This window comes from Lethenteron reissneri, chromosome 60 (genome assembly GCF_015708825.2).
Source record: "Lethenteron reissneri isolate LAM-NWPU_2019-01 chromosome 60, ASM1570882v1, whole genome shotgun sequence".
NCBI lineage: Eukaryota > Metazoa > Chordata > Hyperoartia > Petromyzontiformes > Petromyzontidae > Lethenteron > Lethenteron reissneri.
The window spans coordinates 7,299,285-7,320,221 of NC_083838.1; the positions used below are offsets into that span (position 1 = coordinate 7,299,285).

The window sequence follows — 20,937 nt, forward strand, 5'->3', positions numbered from 1 at the left end:
TATTTGAAGTCTGCGTCTCTCTCTCTCTCTCCCCGTGACCGCGTGAATTTTTCTCCCAATCCTCCGATTTTCCCCCTCCACATTTAGAATGAACATCACCCGTTGAGAGAGTTGTTTGTCTGCTTGCTATACATTTACACACGATGATGATATTGATAATTCACTTAATTGAGCTGTCATTTGTAACTGCCTGGTCACTGAAGAAAACGAGCTATCTAGTTCAGTGGGGTCAAATAAATAAAGGTAGTTGATCTTCTTGATTCTTTCGGTAAAGTCACGTAGAAGGGAAATAATAAATAATAAAAATAAAACATAATAAAATACAATTCTCATGTTTAATTTTTATCATTTTATTATTTCCCTTCTACGTGACTTTTCCGAAAGAACCAAGAAGATGAATCCCTGCAGTCACGAAAACTTTAAATAGAATTATTTTATTATGTTTTATTTTTATTATTTTATTATTTCCCTTCTACGTGACTTTACCGAAAGAACCAAGAAGATGAATCCCTGCAGTCACCAAAGCTTAAATTGATAAAGATAGTTTAGTTTTAATTTGGGTCTCTGTGGGCTGATGTGGGTCTATGTGAGTATGGGTGTCTGTGCGTATCTGTTAAAGCACGCGTTTAAAGTATGTGGCAGATGTAAGATAGACATTATCCGTCACTTCGCTCAGCTATCATTAGTGACAACAAGATCGCTTCTGTCCAAAAGGACTACACATCAGCTAAGCTGGGGACCTTAACACCCGATAAAAAAAAATCTTTAATAAATATAAATACATAAGAACACCAGACCCAGTGTCACAACCCGGCGAGCTGAGCGGCTGCAGCTTTTCCGTCTGAGTCCACCCACGCGCTCACCGCCCACGCCTACGAGTCCATAAGAGCGCGGGGCGAGCACTGGGGTCGCGGGACAAACCTCACGGAGTGGTGGCAGCAGCAGCAGCAGTAGTAGCAGCTGCAGCAGTAGCAGCAGTAGCAGCAGCAGTAGCAGCAGCAGCAGTAGCAGCAGCAGTAGCAGCAACAGCAGCAGCAACAGCAGCAGTAGCAGCAGTAGCAGTAGCAGCAGTAGCAGCAGCAACAGCAGCAGCAGCAGTAGCAGCAGCAGCAGCAGTAGAAGCAGCAGTAGCAGTAGCAGCAGCAGTAGAAGCAGCAGTAGCAGCAGCGGCAGCAGCGGCAGCAGCAGCAGCAGTAGCAGCAACAGCAGTAGCAGCAGCAATAGCAGCAGCAGTAGCAGCAGTAGCAGCACCAGTAGTAGCAGCAGCAGCAGCAACAGCAGTAGAAGCAGCAGTAGCAGCAGCAGCAGTAGCAGCAGTAGCAGCACCAGTAGTAGCAGCAGCAGCAGCAACAGCAGTAGCAGCAGCAATAGCAGCAGCAGCAGTAGCAGCAGTAGCAGCACCAGTAGTAGCAGCAGCAGCAGCAACAGCAGTAGAAGCAGCAGTAGCAGCAGCAGCGGCTGATCGAGAGGGGTGTGGGGGGTGGCAGAAGCCGTGGCGCTGGGACCGGTCGGTTCGGGTTTCCGCTCCGTCGATTCGGGTTTTCGCTCCGAGCGACTTTGACCTGCAAGCGGCCCCAGCGGGTCGACAGCATCGCCCGCAGTCTGCCCGACACGCAACGCGCGGACAGGTGAGCGGTGATACACGGCTTACCTGTATAACACACACACACAGGTGACACACACACATGTGAGCGGTGATACACAACTTACCTTTACAACACACACACACACAGGTGACACACACATACACACAGGTGAGCGGTGATACACAACTTACCTGTATAACACACACACACACAGGTGACACACATACACAGGTGAGCGGTGATACACAACTTACCTTTACAACACACACACACACACAGGTGACACACACATACACACAGGTGAGCGGTGATACACAACTTACCTGTATAACACACACACACAGGTGACACACACACAGGTGATTGTGTTACACAGCTTACCTGTATAACACACACACAGGTGACACACACACACAGGTGACACACACACACAGGTGATTGTGTTACACAGCTTACCTGTATAACACACACACAGGTGACACACACACACAGGTGACACACACACACAGGTGATTGTGTTACACAGCTTACCTGTATAACACACACACACAGGTGACACACACACAGGTGATTGTGTTACACAGCTTACCTGTACAGCACACACACACGCACACACGGGTGCATGTAGCACACACACGTACGATACACACATTCACACCTTGTTCAACAGCTCACCTGACTACAATAACACATTCACACACAGTTAACAGCCTAGCTGACTACAATACACACGTTCACACACAATTAAACAGCCCAGCTGACTACATAACACATACAGTCTGCCTGCATAGTACATACAAATACACTCTGGGCACAGAGGTATGTGTTTAACAGCCTCAGCCTGTATATACATCAACGCACAGGTATGATACCAGGTTGCAAAGCCTTGCTGCTTAGTGCGTACTACACACATACGGGTACTGTATGTGCAGTGCACAACAACGACAAACTCAAAAGGGAAAAAAAAACCGATTTAACAGGTGACGTTTCAGGCAATGGCCCTCCTCTGTGTGAGTCTGTGGGTTTCTGTGTGAGTCTGTGGGTTTCTGTGTGAGTTTATATGTCTCTGTGTGAATCTATGGGTCTGTGTGTGAGGCTATGGGTCTATGTGTGAGTCTATGGGTCTTTGTGTGAGTCTACGGGTCTATGTGTGAGTCTATGGGTCTCTGTGTGAGTCTGTGGGTTTCTGTGTGAGTCTATGGGTCTCTGTGTGAGTCTATGGGTTTCTGTGTGAGTTTATGGGTTTCTGTGTGAGTCTTTGGGTCTCTGTGTGAGCTTATGGGTCTATGTGTGAGTTTATGGGTCTCTGTGTGAGTCTATGGGTCTATGTGTGAGTCTATGGGTCTCTGTGTGAGTCGGTGGGTCTTTGTGTGAGTCTATGGATCTCTGTGTGAGTCTATGTGTCTCTGTGTGAGTCTATGTGTCTCTGTGTGAGTCTATGTGTCTCTGTGTGAGTTTATGGGTCTCTGTGTGAGTCTATGTGTCTCTATGTGAGTCTATGTGTCTATGTGTGAGTCTATGGGTCTCTGTGTGAGTCTATGGGTCTCTGTGTGAGTTTATGTGTCTCTGTGTGTGTCTATGGGTCTCTGTGTGAGTCTATGTGTCTCTGTGTGAGTCTATGGGTCTCTGTGTGAGTATATGTGTCTCTGTGTGAGTCTATGTGTCTCTGTGTGAGTCTGTGGGTCTCTGTGTGAGTTTATGGGTCTCTGTGTGAGTCTATGGGTCTCTGTGTGAGTCTATGTGTCTCTGTGTGAGTCTATGGGTCTCTGTGTGAGTCTATGGGTCTCTGTGTGAGTCTATGGGTCTCTGTGTGAGTCTATGTGTCTCTGTGTGAGTCTATGTGTCTCTGTGTGAGTCTATGGGTCTCTGTGTGAGTCTATGGGTCTCTGTGTGAGTCTATGTGTCTCTGTGTGAGTCTATGTGTGAGTTTATGGGTCTCTGTGTGAGTCTATGTGTCTCTGTGTGAGTCTATGGGTCTCTGTGTGAGTCTATGGGTCTCTGTGTGAGTCTATGTGTCTCTGTGTGAGTCTATGGGTCTCTGTGTGAGTCTATGTGTCTCTGTGTGAGTCTATGTGTCTCTGTGTGAGTCTATGGGTCTCTGTGTGAGTCTATGTGTCTCTGTGTGAGTCTATGTGTCTCTGTGTGAGTTTATGGGTCTCTGTGTGAGTCTATGGGTCTCTGTGTGAGTCTATGGGTCTCTGTGTGAGTCTATGTGTGAGTTTATGGGTCTCTGTGTGAGTCTATGTGTCTCTGTGTGAGTCTATGGGTCTCTGTGTGAGTCTATGGGTCTCTGTGTGAGTCTATGTGTCTCTGTGTGAGTCTATGGGTCTCTGTGTGAGTCTATGTGTCTCTGTGTGAGTCTATGTGTCTCTGTGTGAGTCTATGGGTCTCTGTGTGAGTCTATGTGTCTCTGTGTGAGTCTATGTGTCTCTGTGTGAGTCTATGGGTCTCTGTGTGAGTCTATGGGTCTCTGTGTGAGTCTATGTGTCTCTGTGTGAGTCTATGTGTCTCTGTGTGAGTCTATGGGTCTCTGTGTGAGTCTATGGGTCTCTGTGTGAGTCTATGTGTCTCTGTGTGAGTTTATGTGTCTCTGTGTGAGTCTATGTGTCTCTGTGTGAGTTTATGGGTCTCTGTGTGAGTCTATGGGTCTCTGTGTGAGTCTATGTGTCTCTGTGTGAGTCTTTGTGTCTCTGTGTGAGTCTATGGGTCTCTGTGTGAGTCTATGGGTCTCTGTGTGAGTCTATGGGTCTCTGTGTGAGTCTATGTGTCTCTGTGTGAGTCTATGGGTCTCTGTGTGAGTCTATGGGTCTCTGTGTGAGTCTATGGGTCTCTGTGTGAGTCTATGGGTCTCTGTGTGAGTCTATGTGTCTCTGTGTGAGTCTATGTGTCTCTGTGTGAGTCTATGGGTCTCTGTGTGAGTCTTTGTATGTATGTCTGTTGAACTTCTTTCGCGCCGTACGTAGCCAACTGTGCTAAACGCAGGTGCATCCATCATGAAACAAACTTTACAATGTAATTCTTATCCGTGTACATTGCATACTGTTCATATGCCGCATACTGTGCACACTGTATACTGTGCACACATCACCATACTGTACTCGCATTTCTCTGAACTGTTCACCTGCATTCACGACACTCGTTTTATGATTTGTAAACATTAACTACTGCAGCATGCAGTTGAATTACCGCACAATACAAACACATACCACGCGTACACACACACACACCGACTCCCTGCCACCATAGGTTTAGGAGTCAAGGCTAGGGGTTATTTGTAGGGCATAGTTGTTAGGGCACGACTTTGTATTTGGGTTTACTTCTAGGCATGGGGGTTAAAGTAGGAATACTGGGTAGAGGTTCGCGTTTTGGTGATCGGAGTTAGTGTATAGTGTTAAGGTTAGGTCAGTGCTCATGAATATGGCTGGAGGTCAGGTTTCGGTTTTATAGCGAGGGTTGGGGGTTCAGGTTATATAGTGAGGGTTGGGGGTTCAGGTTAAGGGTTGGGTGTTTGGTGAGTGTTTAGGGTGAGGTCTAAGTCTGGAGTTAGGGGCAATGTCAGGGTTAGGTATAGAGTTAGGGGTTAGCGCTGGGGTTAGGTCTATGTTCAGGGTTGAGGTTAGTCTTAGAGGGCAAGTCTGTCTATGGTTAACCAGAAGAATGTATGTCTGGGGTTCGGAGTTGGGGCCAGGCTTAACTGGATATACACGTGTTTGCACTTGGTTGCTATGTGTAGGCAAACACAGGCTTTGTGTTAACAACTCCTGTTGTCAAGACACATAGCTGGCCCTTATCTGTTGTGTCCCGCACATTCACACATTCATCAATCACTGTGAGTGTACACATTCACGTGTGAGTGTAATATCGTACACACACAAGTGTGTAGGCCAGCGGTCGGGAACCTATGGCTCACGAGCCATATATGGCTCTTCCAGTGACGGCATATGGCTCCCAGACAATTTTGAGTTGAAAAAAAAATAAAAAATAAATCAGTTTGGAACTGATTTTAAAATACTTGTGATATTACTTAATAATACTGTGTCATTTTAAAGTAAACAGAAATTAGTTTTGAAGATACATTTCACGGGTCACGGGGCCTCAACGCCTGCGTGAAGCTCAACCTCACCACGTATGAACCAGACTACAAAGCCATCAGCAAAACCACGCAGCAGCAGAAGTCGCATTAAAAGTAAGACATTTTTAATTTATTAAACGTAAAAAATACTATATGGCTCTCAATGAAATATATTTAGAAATATTTGGCTTTTATGGCTCTCCCAGTCAAAAAGGTTCCCGAACCCTGGTGTAGTCTGTACACACTGGACCACCCGGTACACGTAGGTAACGCATGTTCGCACGTATTTATTGACGCGTGCACGTTTGCAGGAAGCCACCGGAGTGATGCACGTTTAAATAAAACATGTATGTATGTTGAACTTCGTTCACGCCGTACGTAGTCAACCGTGTGAATCGAAGGTGCGGGGAAAGGACAACAAATTATAGATCTCTGTGTGAGTCTATGTGTCTCTGTGTGAGTCTATGGGTCTCTGTGAGTCTATGGGTCTCTGTGTGAGTCTATGGGTCTCTGTGTGAGTCTATGGGTCTCTGTGTGAGTCTATGGGTCTCTGTTTGAGTCTATGGGTCTCTGTGTGAGCCTATGGGTCTCTGTTTGAGTCTATGGGTCTCTGTGTGAGTCTATGGGTCTGTGTGTGAGTCTATGGGTCTCTGTGTGAGTCCATGGGTCTGTGTGTGAGTCTATGGGTCTCTGTGTGAGTATATGGGTCTCTGTGTGAGTTTATGAATCTCTGTCTAAGTCTATGGGTCTCTGTGTGAGTCTATGGGTCTCTGTGTGAGCCTATGGGTCTACGTTTGAGTCTATGGGTCTCTGTGTGAGTCTATGGGTCTCTGTGTGAGTCTATGGGTCTCTGTGTGAGTCTATGGTTCTCTGTGTGAGTCTATGGGTCTCTGTGTGAGTCTATGGGTCTCTGTGTGAGTCTATGGGTCTCTGTGTGAGTATATGGGTCTCTGTGTGAGTTTATGAATCTCTGTCTAAGTCTATGGGTCTCTGTGTGAGTCTATGGGTCTCTGTGTGAGCCTATGGGTCTACGTCTTAGTCTATGGGTCTCTGTGTGAGTCTATGGGTCTCTGTGTGAGTCTATGGGTCTCTGTGTGAGTCTATGGGTCTCTGTGTGAGTCTATTGGTCTCTGTGTGAGCCTGTGGGTCTCTGTGTGAGTATGTGGGTCTCTGTGTGAGTCTATGGGCCTCTGTGTGAGTCTATGGGTCGTTGTGTGAGTCTATGTGTCTCTGTGTGAGCCTATGGGTCTCTGTTTGAGTCTATGGGTCTCTGCGTGAGTCTATGGGTCTCTGTTTGAGTCTATGGGTCTCTGCGTGAGTCTATGGGTCTCTTCTGTGTGAGTATGTGGGTCTCTGTGTGAGTCTATGGGTCTCTGTGTGAGTCTATGGGTCTCTGTGTAAGTCTATGGGTCTCTGTGTGAGTCTATGGGTCTCTTCTGTGTGAGTCTATGGGTCTCTTCTGTGTGAGTATGTGGGACTCTGTGTGAGTCTCTGTGTCTCTGTGTGAGTCTATGGGTCTCTGTGTGAGTCTATGGGTCTCTGTGTGAGTCTATGGGTCTATTCTGTGTGAGTATGTGGGTCTCTGTGTGAGTCTATGTGTCTCTGTGTGAGTCTATGGGTCTCTGTGTGAGTCTATGGGTCGCTGTGTGAGTATGTGGGTCTCTGTGTGAGTCTATGTCTATGGGTCTCTGTGTGAGTCTATGGGTCTCTTCTGTGTGAGTATATGGGTCTCTGTGTGAGTCTATGGGTCTCTGTGTGAGTCAAGGGGTCTCTGTGTGGGTCTATGTGTGAGTCTATGGGTCTTTGTGTGAGTCTATGGGTCTCTGTGTGAGTCTATGGGTCTCTGTGTGAGTCTAGGGGTCTCGGTGTGGGTCTATGTGTGAGTCTATGGGTCTTTGTGTGAGTCTATGGGTCTCTGTGTGAGTCTATGGGTCTCTGTGTGAGTCTAGGGGTCTCGGTGTGGGTCTATGTGTGAGTCTATGGGTCTTTGTGTGAGTCTATGGGTCTCTGTGTGAGTCTATGGGACTCTGTGTGAGTCTATGGAACTCTGTGTGAGTCTAAAGGTCTTTGTGTGGACCAATCAACTTCAAGGACAGTGCATATCATTAGCATCATCAGAGTTGTTTCTTTTTGTTTGCATTTTGACTGCTTGTGTTGTGGTTATTGCAAACATGATGCTTTGTATAAGGTGTCAGTTTTTGTACCAGTTGAAAGGGTAAAAACCTATCACTATGACAGTTCCCCTTTTCGAGCGCGTTAATGTTTTGGCCACGTGTGCAGGAGGTCGTGAGTTCGATTCCACCTCTAACGCATGAGTTTGCATGTCTCTATCACCGGGGTCTTGTGGATTTTTCTCCGGGTCTTCTGGTTTCTCCCTCTATGTTTAGAAAAATTTCCACGTGAGGATGAGCCACGTGGTTTGAGCTGTCATCACGTGATAGCCAGGTCGTTTCTGAAAAAATGAGCGATATAGATTTCTATTTAAAGCTTTCGTGACTGCAGGGATTCATCTTCTTGGTTCTTTCGGTAAAGTCACGTAGAAGGGAAGTAATAAAATAATAAAAATAAAACATAATAAAATAATTCTCGATTTAAAGCTTTCGTGACTGCAGGGATTCATCTTCTTGGTTCTTTCGGTAAAGTCACGTAGAAGGGAAGTAATAAAATAATAAAAATAAAACATAATAAAATAATTCTCGATTTAAAGCTTTCGTGACTGCAGGGATTCATCTTCTTGGTTCTTTCGGTAAAGTCACGTAGAAGGGAAGTAATAAAATAATAAAAATAAAACATAATAAAATAATTCTCGATTTAAAGCTTTCGTGACTGCAGGGATTCATCTTCTTGGTTCTTTCGGTAAAGTCACGTAGAAGGGAAGTAATAAAATAATAAAAATAAAACATAATAAAATAATTCTCGATTTAAAGCTTTCGTGACTGCAGGGATTCATCTTCTTGGTTCTTTCGGTAAAGTCACGTAGAAGGGAAGTAATAAAATAATAAAAATAAAACATAATAAAATAATTCTCGATTTAAAGCTTTCGTGACTGCAGGGATTCATCTTCTTGGTTCTTTCGGTAAAGTCACGTAGAAGGGAAGTAATAAAATAATACAAATAAAACCTAATAAAATAATTCTCAGAACAGGTCCGTCAAGTAGACTCTGTCTACTTGACGGACCTGTTGACGGACCTGTTCTCCACCTGAGGACGGCTGCTTGCGTTGTGGCCGAAACGTCGTGAGAATTATTTTATTATGTTTTATTTTTTATTATTTTATTACTTCCCTTCTACGTGACTTTACCGAAAGAACCAAGAAGATGAATCCCTGCAGTCACGAAAGCTTTAAATATAATTATTTTATTATGTTTATTTTTTATTATTTTATTACTTCCCTTCTACGTGACTTTACCGAAAGAACCAAGAAGATGAATCCCTGCAGTCACGAAAGCTTTAAATATAATTATTTTATTATGTTTATTTTTTATTATTTTATTACTTCCCTTCTACGTGACTTTACCGAAAGAACCAAGAAGATCAATCCCTGCAGTCACGAAAGCTTTAAATATAATTATTTTATTATGTTTATTTTTTATTATTTTATTACTTCCCTTCTACGTGACTTTACCGAAAGAACCAAGAAGATGAGCGATATAGCTCAGTAGGGCATTAGTTTGTAAAGTTTAAATTTTGATTTAAAGCTTTCGTGACTGCAGAGATTCATATGCTTGGTTCTTTCGGTAAAGTCACGTAAAAGGGAAGTAATAAAATAATAAAAATTTAAGAAAATTTTCACATTTTCTTGCTGTGGATTTCACACCCGATGATGATTGCTTGTGTTACAGTCGAAACGTCGTGAGAATTTTTTTTCCCCTTCTACGTGACTTTACTGAAAAAACCAAGAATATAAATATTCATATTCTTAGTTTTTTTTTCGGTGAAGTCACGTAGGTAAAAAATTAAAATTAATAAAATAAAAATAAAATAAAAATCACGACGTTTCGGAGGCAACACAAGCTTCCGTCTTCAGGTGGAACCGTCACAGCACGATTGCTGTATGACATTTTATTTTTATTTTACTTTTATTAATTTTAAATTTTATATAAATATTGTTTAGTTTCTTATTATGTTGTGTGATGCATTACATCTGTTGGCCGTATGAAATAGGTAGATGCCCCATGTCTAACGAAAAAAATGATTTCTGCCAGTTTGCAAGCATTCGGATTATACTGCTGATGATGATGCTGATGGGACAGTGAATGTTGTTAGCAATCCAGAGTTTTATAATTTTATTACAGGCTGTTCATTAACTCCCTCTGTTGTATCTTCAAATCTTGCAACTCAATTTGAACCCACTTCTCAATGTGGTATCGATTGTAAACTTGGTATACTTATGTCATACTGATGACAACACTATATTCTATCATTAAAATATATATATATTTTTTAAACATTATTTTTTTACGTTATGTTTCGGCTTGGGTCTAATTGTCCACGGTCAACTGACGTTGGCTGTAATTGGCCACGGCCCCTTACGTTGTGGCAAGCTTCGAGGCCACTTCCAAGAGTCGTGGAGTTTTTCCTTTACTAGTACATTTCATAAAAGCGTTTTAAATATTGCTTATCTACCCCTCGTTGACTCACACCTGCCCGAAGTGATTGTCACCCATCGCACCCATAAACGACATCGTCGCAGCGAAAAGAAACACGCAACAATATTTGTCACAAAATGAAAACCGGGGGGTGCAGTTCTGCAGGAAGCCCTGATGGTTGTTTTTCTGTAATCGTGCACAAAGTGCTTATTTGCACGCGCCCGTTTTTTCTGGGCGCATCCGTTTGAAACCGATAATGCGCCACCAGAGACCTGCGTGGCGACCGTGAAGTGGTGGACGAGACGTGTGATTGTTCGTGACGTGCAGGAACAGATGTGTGATTGTTCGTGAGGTGCAGGAACAGATGTGTGATTGTTGGTGACTTAGAGGAACAGATGTGTGATTGTTCGTGAGGTGGAGGAACAGATGTGTGATTGTTCGTGAGGTGGAGGAACAGATGTGTGATTGTTCGTGACGTAGAGGAACAGATGTGTGATTGTTGGTGACGTGCAGGAACAGATGTGTGATTGTTCGTGAGGTAGAGGAACAGATGTGTGATTGTTGGTGAGGTCGAGGAACAGATGTGTGATTGTTCGTGAGGTGGAGGAACAGATGTGTGATTGTTCGTGAGGTGGAGGAACAGATGTGTGATTGTTCGTGACGTAGAGGAACAGATGTGTGATTGTTGGTGACGTGCAGGAACAGATGTGTGATTGTTCGTGAGGTAGAGGAACAGATGTGTGATTGTTGGTGAGGTCGAGGAACAGATGTGTGATTGTTCGTGAGGTGGAGGAACAGATGTGTGATTGTTCGTGACGTAGAGGAACAGATGTGTGATTGTTGGTGACGTGCAGGAACAGATGTGTGATTGTTCGTGAGGTAGAGGAACAGATGTGTGATTGTTGGTGAGGTTGAGGAACAGATGTGTGATTGTTCGTGAGGTGGAGGAACAGATGTGTGATTGTTCGTGACGTAGAGGAACAGATGTGTGATTGTTCGTGACGTGCAGGAACAGATGTGTGATTGTTCGTGACGTAGAGGAACAGATGTGTGATTGTTCGTGAGGTCGAGGAACAGATGTGTGATTGTTCGTGACGTAGAGGAACAGATGTGTGATTGTTCGTGAGGTGCAGGAACAGATGTGTGATTGTTCGTGAGGTCGAGGAACAGATGTGTGATTGTTCGTGACTTAGAGGAACAGATATGTGATTGTTCGTGAGGTGGGGGAACAGATGTGTGATTGTTCGTGACTTAGAGGAACAGATGTGTGATTGTTCGTGAGGTAGAGGAACAGATGTGTGATTGTTCGTGAGGTGGAGGAACAGATGTGTGATTGTTGGTGACTTAGAGGAACAGATGTGTGATTGTTCGTGACGTAGAGGAACAGATGTGTGATTGTTCGTGAGGTAGAGGAACAGATGTGTGATTGTTCGTGAGGTGGAGGAACAGATGTGTGATTGTTGGTGACTTAGAGGAACAGATGTGTGATTGTTCGTGACGTAGAGGAACAGATGTGTGATTGTTCGTGAGGTAGAGGAACAGATGTGTGATTGTTGGTGACTTAGAGGAACAGATGTGTGATTGTTCGTGACGTAGAGGAACAGATGTGTGATTGTTCGTGAGGTGCAGGAACAGATGTGTGATTGTTCGTGACGTGGAGGAACAGATGTGTGATTGTTCGTGAGGTGCAGGAACAGATGTGTGATTGTTCGTGAGGTGCAGGAACAGATGTGTAATTGTTCGTGACGTAGAGGAACAGATGTGTGATTGTTCGTGAGGTGCAGGAACAGATGTGTGATTGTTCGTGACGTGCAGGAACAGATGTGTGATTGTTCGTGACTTAGAGGAACAGATGTGTGATTGTTCGTGAGGTGCAGGAACAGATTTGTGATTGTTCGTGACGTGGAGGAACAGATGTGTGATTGTTGGTGACGTGGAGGAACAGATGTGTGATTGTTCGTGAGGTGCAGGAACAGATTTGTGATTGTTCGTGACGTAGAGGAACAGATGTGTGATTGTTCGTGACTTAGAGGACCAGATGTGTGATTGTTCATGACTTAGAGGACCAGATGTGTGATTGTTCGTGACGTGAGGAACAGATGTGTGAAGTAGAGGAACAGATGTGTGATTGTTCGTGACTTAGAGGACCAGATGTGTGATTGTTCGTGAGGTGCAGGAACAGATGTGTGATTGTTCGTGAGGTGCGGAACAGATGTGTGATTGTTCGTGAGGTGGAGGAACAGATGTGTGATGTTCGTGAAGTGCAGGAACAGATGTGTGATTGTTCGTGAGGTGCAGGAACAGATGTGTGATTGTTGGTGAGGTGCAGGAACAGATGTGTGATTGTTCGTGAGGTGCAGGAACAGATGTGTCATTGTTCGTGAGGTGCAGAACAAATGTGTGATTGTTCGTGAGGTGAGGAACAGATGTGTGATTGTTCGTGACTAGAGGAACAGATGTGTGATTGTTGGTGAAGTGAGGAACAGATGTGTGATGTTCGTGAGGTGGAGGAACAGATGTGTGATTGTTCGGAGGTAGAGGAACAGATGTGTGATTGTTCGTGAGGTGCAGGAACAGATGTGTGATTGTTGGTGACGTGAAGGAACAGATGTGTGATTGTTCGTGAGGTGCAGGAACAGATGTGTGATTGTTCGTGAGGTGCAGGAACAGATGTGTGATTGTTCGTGAGGTGCAGGAACAGATGTGTGATTGTTCGTGAGGTGCAGGAACAGATGTGTGATTGTTCGTGAGGTGGAGGAACAGATGTGTGATTGTTCGTGAGGTGCAGGAACAGATGTGTGATTGTTCGTGAGGTGGAGGAACAGATGTGTGATTGTTCGTGAGGTGCAGGAACAGATGTGTGATTGTTCGTGAGGTGCAGGAACAGATGTGTCATTGTTCATGACTTAGAGGACCAGATGTGTGATTGTTCGTGAGGTGCAGGAACAGATGTGTGATTGTTGGTGAGGTGCAGGAACAGATGTGTGATTGTTCGTGAGGTCGAGGAACAGATGTGTGATTGTTCGTGAGGTCGAGGAACAGATGTGTGATTGTTCGTGACTTAGAGGACCAGATGTGTGATTGTTCGTGAGGTGCAGGAACAGATGTGTGATTGTTGGTGAGGTGCAGGAACAGATGTGTGATTGTTGGTGACGTAGACGAACAGATGTGTGATTGTTCGTGAGGTCGAGGAACAGATGTGTGATTGTTCGTGAGGTGCAGGAACAGATGTGTGATTGTTCGTGAGGTGCAGGAACAGATGTGTGATTGTTCGTGACGTGGAGGAACAGATGTGTGATTGTTCGTGACGTGCAGGACCACGTGCGTCCAGGCAGGTGTTTCACAATCAGAACATTTATTGATAGTGGAGTAATCCGATGAGCTTTAAAGCTCTTTTTCACAGATGCCCAGTATCGCGTGCCTATTGCTTGGTGAAGCTAAACTATTTTACATTTTTGTATTTTGTCAGGTAAGGTCCCACTGAGCTATACAGCTGTTTTAGACTAATTTCAGGGTGCCGATTCCAAATCTGATCTCAGATTTGCTCTATCACATCTCATTTTTATGCTTTCGGCATACCCCATTTTCATCGATTTTACCCGAAATTAACTCTGTTACTTATGATTGCAAGTTGTTGCGAGTCAGTGACTGCTTTAGTGTTAAAATATGGTGCTGTATTTTTAGGATAGTGTGTTTATAATATCATTTTATGTAGATATCCACATTTATTCCATATTTTTCTTCTGCAGTTTTTATTGAAAATGCAATATTTGATATCTCAAAAACCTGATGTGATAGACAAAAACTGATGCCAGATTTGGAATCAGCACCCTAAAATAACCTTACAACCTTTGGAATACCTCATGCCAGAAAAAGTTTGTTGACTAGTGTGATAGTTCATCCAAGTGGATTGTCATCATCGTCATCATCATGTGGACATGTATAGCAGTCGCCAAATACTGCTAAATGCATCATTCTAAATGTGGAGGGGGAAACCAGAGCCCCCGGGGAAACACAGACGCGAACTCCAAATCTTCTAGCAGGCGTCAGGCTCGGGATCGAACCCAAGTCCTCCTGCTAAGCCTACATGCTGAGCTCTCATGCGCTACGGAAGCTCATTAACTTTGCACTATAATCCAACATGCTAATCGAAGTTCATTTACTTTAACATGCCACGCTATTGATTACCTTTACACTATAATACCCCGTTAACCTCGGCTACCTTTGTTCTCAAAACGTATAACACATTCGCGCGGTCAATGGCCTGCAGGGTCAACGGCGGCGTGGTGTATTCCGCAAATATTGCCAACTGTGAGGGCGGGCACAAGCCGGCGTGAGTAGGTTAAACGTTGAGTTTTGTAAGGGCACCACGGGGTGACCAGCCCCTCCCCACCCAGCCCCACCCCTCCCAGCCCCACCCTCCCCACCCTCCCCACCCAGCCCCTCCCCACCCTCTCCACCCAGCCCCACCCCTCCCATTTTTGGATGCACGACGGACGGACGGACACAATAATCCCCTGTGGGCTGGTGGAACCGGGTGGTTCCTACCAGTATAAACTCTTGCTGGTGACAGCTTCTCTTCACAAGGCAGCAGACATCGTTGCTGCTCGCAGCAGCAGGCATCGTGGATGTCGCGATTTTACTGAAAGAACCAAAGAATAGATATTTCCAAGTCCGCCATGGGTATATGGAGACGCAAATCCACTTGTTTTCTTCCCTCTAAATCGTGTGCGCCATGAAAGCAAGCTTCTGTCCGTTCGGTAAAGTCACGTAGGTAAAAAATGAAATCAAACTATGAGATCTCTTTTACCAGTGACAAAATATAGTAGTAGATTTTTACCCTTTTAAACTGGTACAAAACTTACACTTTTATTCAAGGTATCATGTTTGCAATAACCACAACACAAGTAGTCAAAAAAAGGACAGTGCATATTATTATCATTATCAGAGTTTCTTCTTTTTGTTTGCTTTTTTGACTACTTGTGTTGTGGTTATTGCAAACACGATTCCTTGAATAAAGGTGTCAGTTTTGTACCAATGAAATTAAACTTAATAAAAATAAAATAATAATAAATCACGACGTTTCGGAGGCAACACAAGTCTCCGTCATCAGGTGGGACCGTCACAGCCAGATTTGCTGTATCAAGTGATTTTTATATTTTATTTTTATTAAATTTTATTTAATTTTTTACCCACGCTGGTGCTGCTGGTGCTGCTGGTGCTGCTGGTGCTGCGTTAGCAGTGTGGCACAAGCAACAACGCCACTCAGCACTTCCACCAACCCCCTTGTGGCGAGCGGTCGTAGAGTGGTTAGTTCGATTCCCGCTCACGGCCTACATCGGTGGTGATTAATTGAACCGGACCTGGGCCTCCGCTTGGTCGACTCGGCCTCAAATGAGTACCTGATGCGGTGTGTAACAACATCCCGACTGGGGAGACAAAGGCGGTCGGGCGTGGTGCTGGCCACCCGCCCCCTCGTGTACCGTGCCGGCCTTCATAGGTGCTCGCTAACAGCACTTGCCCCAACAGTCTGCTAAGGCTACACGGGGGATCTTTGTGTTTTTTGGGGCAAACAGCAAAGGGTGGATAGCGGAGCGACATTGCTCACAACAACGAGCGGAGAAGTGCCGGGCGGATAAAACGCAGCGCAGAGTAAGGGGCAACAACTGGTGGATGTGCCACACCAGTCATCTCAGTCAGTCAACCCCACGGCAGATGCTGGGTCTGTGCCGTGACCTCCTCCTGCCAGTCAGCAGCGAGGCCTTCGATACTTCACGTCATAGCCTCAAAGTGCACCTAGCCTGGCACAGGCGCCGTGGTGAAAAATACATTTCGTCGAGTTATGGACAAACGTGTGACTTATTTGGTCATACCATTGGTGCCAATTTAGACCAGTAAGAAACATTATTTTTGAAAAAAATTTGGACAGATGTTCCAGGGATGTTAAATGTCGCAGTATTTTATTGATATTTTCTTGAATTTTTTTTTGTCAATTTTTGGGGTGACCAACTGTCAGAGTTTGATGAAACTGGCGTTTCCAGGTCGGAGTGAGGTCTCCAAAAAGCGACAATAAAAACAATCACTTGACTGCGTTTGATTTACCGTCACTTAGTGGGCGAATGGCGGCTATTGGTGCGATGGTGTTGGGGGCCTTCGAAGGGTAAACGATTGTGACGGGAGAGACGTTCCAATAACTCAACGTGCCAGCCACGTTTTGTGATGTTACTTTGACCGTGTCAATTTATGGATGCGCGCAGTACGCTCTCTCGTAACGTGCTGGTGGTGGTGGCAGTTGCATGATGAATAATTTGCGTTATAATGACCATTGATTCAATAGGAATTAAGAGATTTGGGGGTAGTAGAATGCATCACGTGTCAACCCATCACGGTTTACCCCGTGTTCTTGTGCGGGAAAATTGAGTTATCAGGCCCATACGGCAAGCAGCCGTTTCAATACGGACGACACAACGTACTTGTTTCCTATTTGCGTGTTTCTCCCTCGTGATGGGACTTTGTAGGATGAACGTTGAGATTTCTAGGGGGCACGGGGTGACCAATAAGGTTTTAATTGGTCTGTGATAAGGAAGGCACTGATAAGGGGTTGACAGGTATGGTGATGGTGGTGATGGTGGTGATGATGATGATGGTGGTGATGATGGTGGTGATGGTGGTGGTGGTGATGGTGGTGGTGTTGGTGGTGGTGGTGGTGGTGATGGTGGCGGTGATGGTGGTGGTGGTGATGATGGTGGTGATGGTGGTGGTGGTGGTGGTGATGGTGGTGGTGGTGGTGATGATGATGATGGTGGTGATGGTGGTGGTGGTGATGATGGTGGTGATGGTGGTGGTGGTGATGGTGGTGGTGGTGATGATGATGATGGTGGTGATGGTGGTGATGGTGATGATGGTGGTGATGGTGGTGGTGGTGATGGTGGTGATGATGGTGATGCTGATGGTGATGATGGTGGTGGTGATGGTGGTGGTGGTGGTGATGGTGATGGTGGTGGTGATGGTGGTGAATTACGTGGCAACCCACATGGTTTACCCCGAATTCTTGTACAGGGAAATCGAGTCACCAGGTCCACACGGCGCACAGCCGTTTGAATAGGGACATCAAAAAAGTTGTCTTTGTTTGCGTGTCTCCCTTGCGATGTGACTTTGCCGGATGAAGGTTCAGATTTATTGGGGTCACGGGGTGACCGATACAGTCTGAAGTAGTTTGTAACAAGGTAGGGCACTGATAAGGAGTTGACACTTACGGGAATGGGCGCGGTGAATGTTGTAAATCTGAGGATGATGACACTGATGATGATGATGACCATGATGATGATGATGACCATGATGATGATGATGACCTTGATGATGATGATGATGATAACCTTGATGATGATGATGATGACCTTGATGATGATGATGACACTGATGATGATGATGACCATGATGATGATGATGATGACCTTGATGATGATGATGACCATGATGATGATGATGACCTTGATGATGATGATGACCATGATGATGATGATAACCTTGATGATGATGATGACCTCGATGATGATGATGACCTTGATGATGATGATAACCTTGATGATGATGATAACCTTGATGATGATGATGACCTTGATGATGAGGAGTGAAAGAAAACCGAGGTGAAGATGCGGAAATGAGATGCAGGATGGCTGTGGGAGAGGGGGAGGGTAACATGTGGGTAGGTGAGTGGGAATAGGAGGGTAGGTGAGTGAGGATAGATGGGTAGGTGAGTGGGGACAGATGGGTAGGTGAGTGGGGACAGATGGGTAGGTGAGTGAGGATAGATGGGTAGGTGAGTGGGGACAGATGGGTAGGTGAGTGGGGACAGATGGGTAGGTGAGTGAGGATAGATGGGTAGGTGAGTGGGGACAGATGGGTAGGTGAGTGGGGACAGATGGGTAGGTGAGTGAGGATAGATGGGTAGGTGAGTGGGGACAGATGGGTAGGTGAGTGGGGACAGATGGGTAGGTGAGTGGGGACAGATGGGTAGGTGAGTGAGGATAGATGGGTAGGTGAGTGAGAATTGGTGATTGTCACGGCTACGAGTTTTATTTACACGCTTTTATATTCAACTCACTCTGTCTGTTGGTGTTGTCATATCCTCAAATCTTGAAACTCAATTTTAACCCACTTCCCAATGTGGTATCGAATGCAAACTTGGTATACTGATGCCATACTGATGACAATACCATATTCTATCACAATTTTTTAAATATATATTTTAAACATTATTTTTTACATGTTATGTTTCGGCTTGGGTCTAATTGCCCACGGTCGCTTACGTTATGGCAAGCTTCGGGGCCACTTCCTGGAGTCGTGGAGTTCATCTATTACTAGTACGGTACATTCCATGAAAGCGTGTTTTTAAGAAAGTTTTTTTTTTAATATTACTTATTTTTTTAATCGGAGATCGTGGCTAATGTCTGACGGCTCTGCAATGCAAAATTCGAGACGGGAAGTCATGCCTCATGCCCATGCTCGCCTAGGATTGGCTACGTACAGTTACTCTAATATAAGTTCAACGAACTACATATAGAGACTCACACAGAGACCCATAGACTCACACAGAGACCCATAGACTCACACAGAGACCCATAGACTCACACAGAGACCCATAGACTCACACAGAGACCCATAGACTTACACAGAGACGCATAGACTCACACAGAGACACATAGACTCACACAGAGACCCATAGACTCACACAGAGACACATAGACTCACACAGAGACCCAGACTCACACAGAGATCCATAGACTCACACAGAGACACAGACTCACACAGAGACACACAGACTCACACAGAGACACAGACTCATACAGAGACCCATAGACTCACACAGAGACCCATAGACTCACACAGAGACCCATAGACTCACACAGAGACACATAGCCTCACACAGAGACCCATAGACTCACACAGAGACACATAGACTCACACAGAGACCCATAGACTCACACAGAGACCCATAAACTCACACAGAGACCCATAGACTCACACAGAGACACATAGCCTCACACAGAGACCCATAGACTCACACAGATACCCATAGACTCACACAGATTCCCATCGACTCACACAGATTCCCATCGACTCACACACAGACGCATAGAGACTCACACAGAGACGCACAGACTCACACAGAGCGTCTATGGGGAGGGGATGGCGGGTAAGAGGCGTTGGGGTAGAGGAGGCGGGGTGGGGGGGCAGTCCGGAGTCCAAGATGCAGGAATGTGGATGAGCCGGTGGGACCGAGCAAATCCGGAACATCACCGCGGTAGATTCTTTCTCTCGGGGGGGGGGCGGGGGGGGAGTCCCCGGGCAAGAATCGCGACTCATGCCCACACACACACGCACATACGCGCACGCACACGCACACACACGCGCACACACACGCACACACGCACACGCACACACACGCGCACATACGCACACCCACACATACGCGCGCACACACACGCACACCCACCCACACACGCACACGCGCACACGCACACCCACACACACGCGCACACGCGCACACACACGCGCACACACACGCGCACACGCGCACACACACGCGCACACACACGCGCACACGCGCGCACGCACTCAGTGACACGCACACACGCACACAGTGACACACACACGCACGCACACACGCACGCACACACGCACACACGCACGCACACACACACGCACACACACACGCACACACAAAAATCCCCCCGTATAGCCTTAACAGACTGTTCGGGGCAAGTGCTGTTAGCGAGCACCTATGAAGGCCGGAACGGTACACGAGGGGGGTGGGTGGCCAGCAACACGCCCGACCGCCTTTGTCTCCCCAGTGGCAATGTTTACACACCACACCAGGTACTCATTTAAGGCTGAGTTGACCTAGGGGAGGCCCAGGACCGGTTCAGATAATCGTCACTGGTGTTAGCCGTGAGCGGGAATCGAACCCAGGTTGCCAAGTTCATAGCGCAGCGCGCTAACCGCTGCACTACCGCTCCCCACACACACAGACACACGCACACACACTCACGCACACACACACACGCGCACACACCCACATGCGCACACACCCACACACACACGCACACACGCACACACACACGCACACACGCACACACACACACACACGCGCACACACACGCACACACACACGCACACACGCACACTCACACACTCACACACATACACTCACACACACTCACACACACACGCACACACACACACTCACACACACTCACACACTCACACACATACACTCACACACACACGCGCCCACGCAGTTCGCTGGCGGCTGTTTCGAAACCACGCTTCAGGAACTCCGCGACTCCCTTCCCCCTCGTGCCGCCAGGGCGAGTTTCGTTTCTCTGACACGCGGACCGAGGTCGTGAGACGAACCTACGGGGGGTGCAGGGGGGCTTGGTGACTCCTCGAGATATTGGAAGTCGTAATCTTGAGCTGCGTGTGTGTCTGCGTGTGTGTCTGCGTGTGTATCTGCGTGTGTATCTGCGTGTGTGTCTGCGTGTGTGTCTGCGTGTGTATCTGCGTGTGTATCTGCGTGTGTATCTGTGTGTGTGTGTCTGCGTGTGTATCTGTGTGTGTGTCTGCGTGTGTATCTGTGTGTGTGTGTCTGCGTGTGTGTCTGCGTGTGTGTCTGCGTGTGTATCTGCGT

General features: G+C 46.2%; 1 protein-coding gene across 3 annotated transcripts in view; it reads left to right on the forward strand.

Moving 5' to 3' along the window:
* Positions 1-1,367: 1,367 nt before the first annotated feature.
* Positions 1,368-20,937, forward strand: part of LOC133357934 (interferon regulatory factor 4-like) — a 42,668-nt gene continuing 23,098 nt past the window's right edge. For 2 of the 3 annotated variants that reach the window (XM_061576123.1, XM_061576126.1), the window contains exon 1: positions 1,368-1,628. The gene's annotated coding sequence lies outside the window, so the exon portion shown is untranslated. Of the gene's footprint in view, positions 1,629-5,754; positions 5,773-20,937 lie in introns of those variants that run through there. The other variant, XM_061576125.1, reaches the window with a different exon arrangement.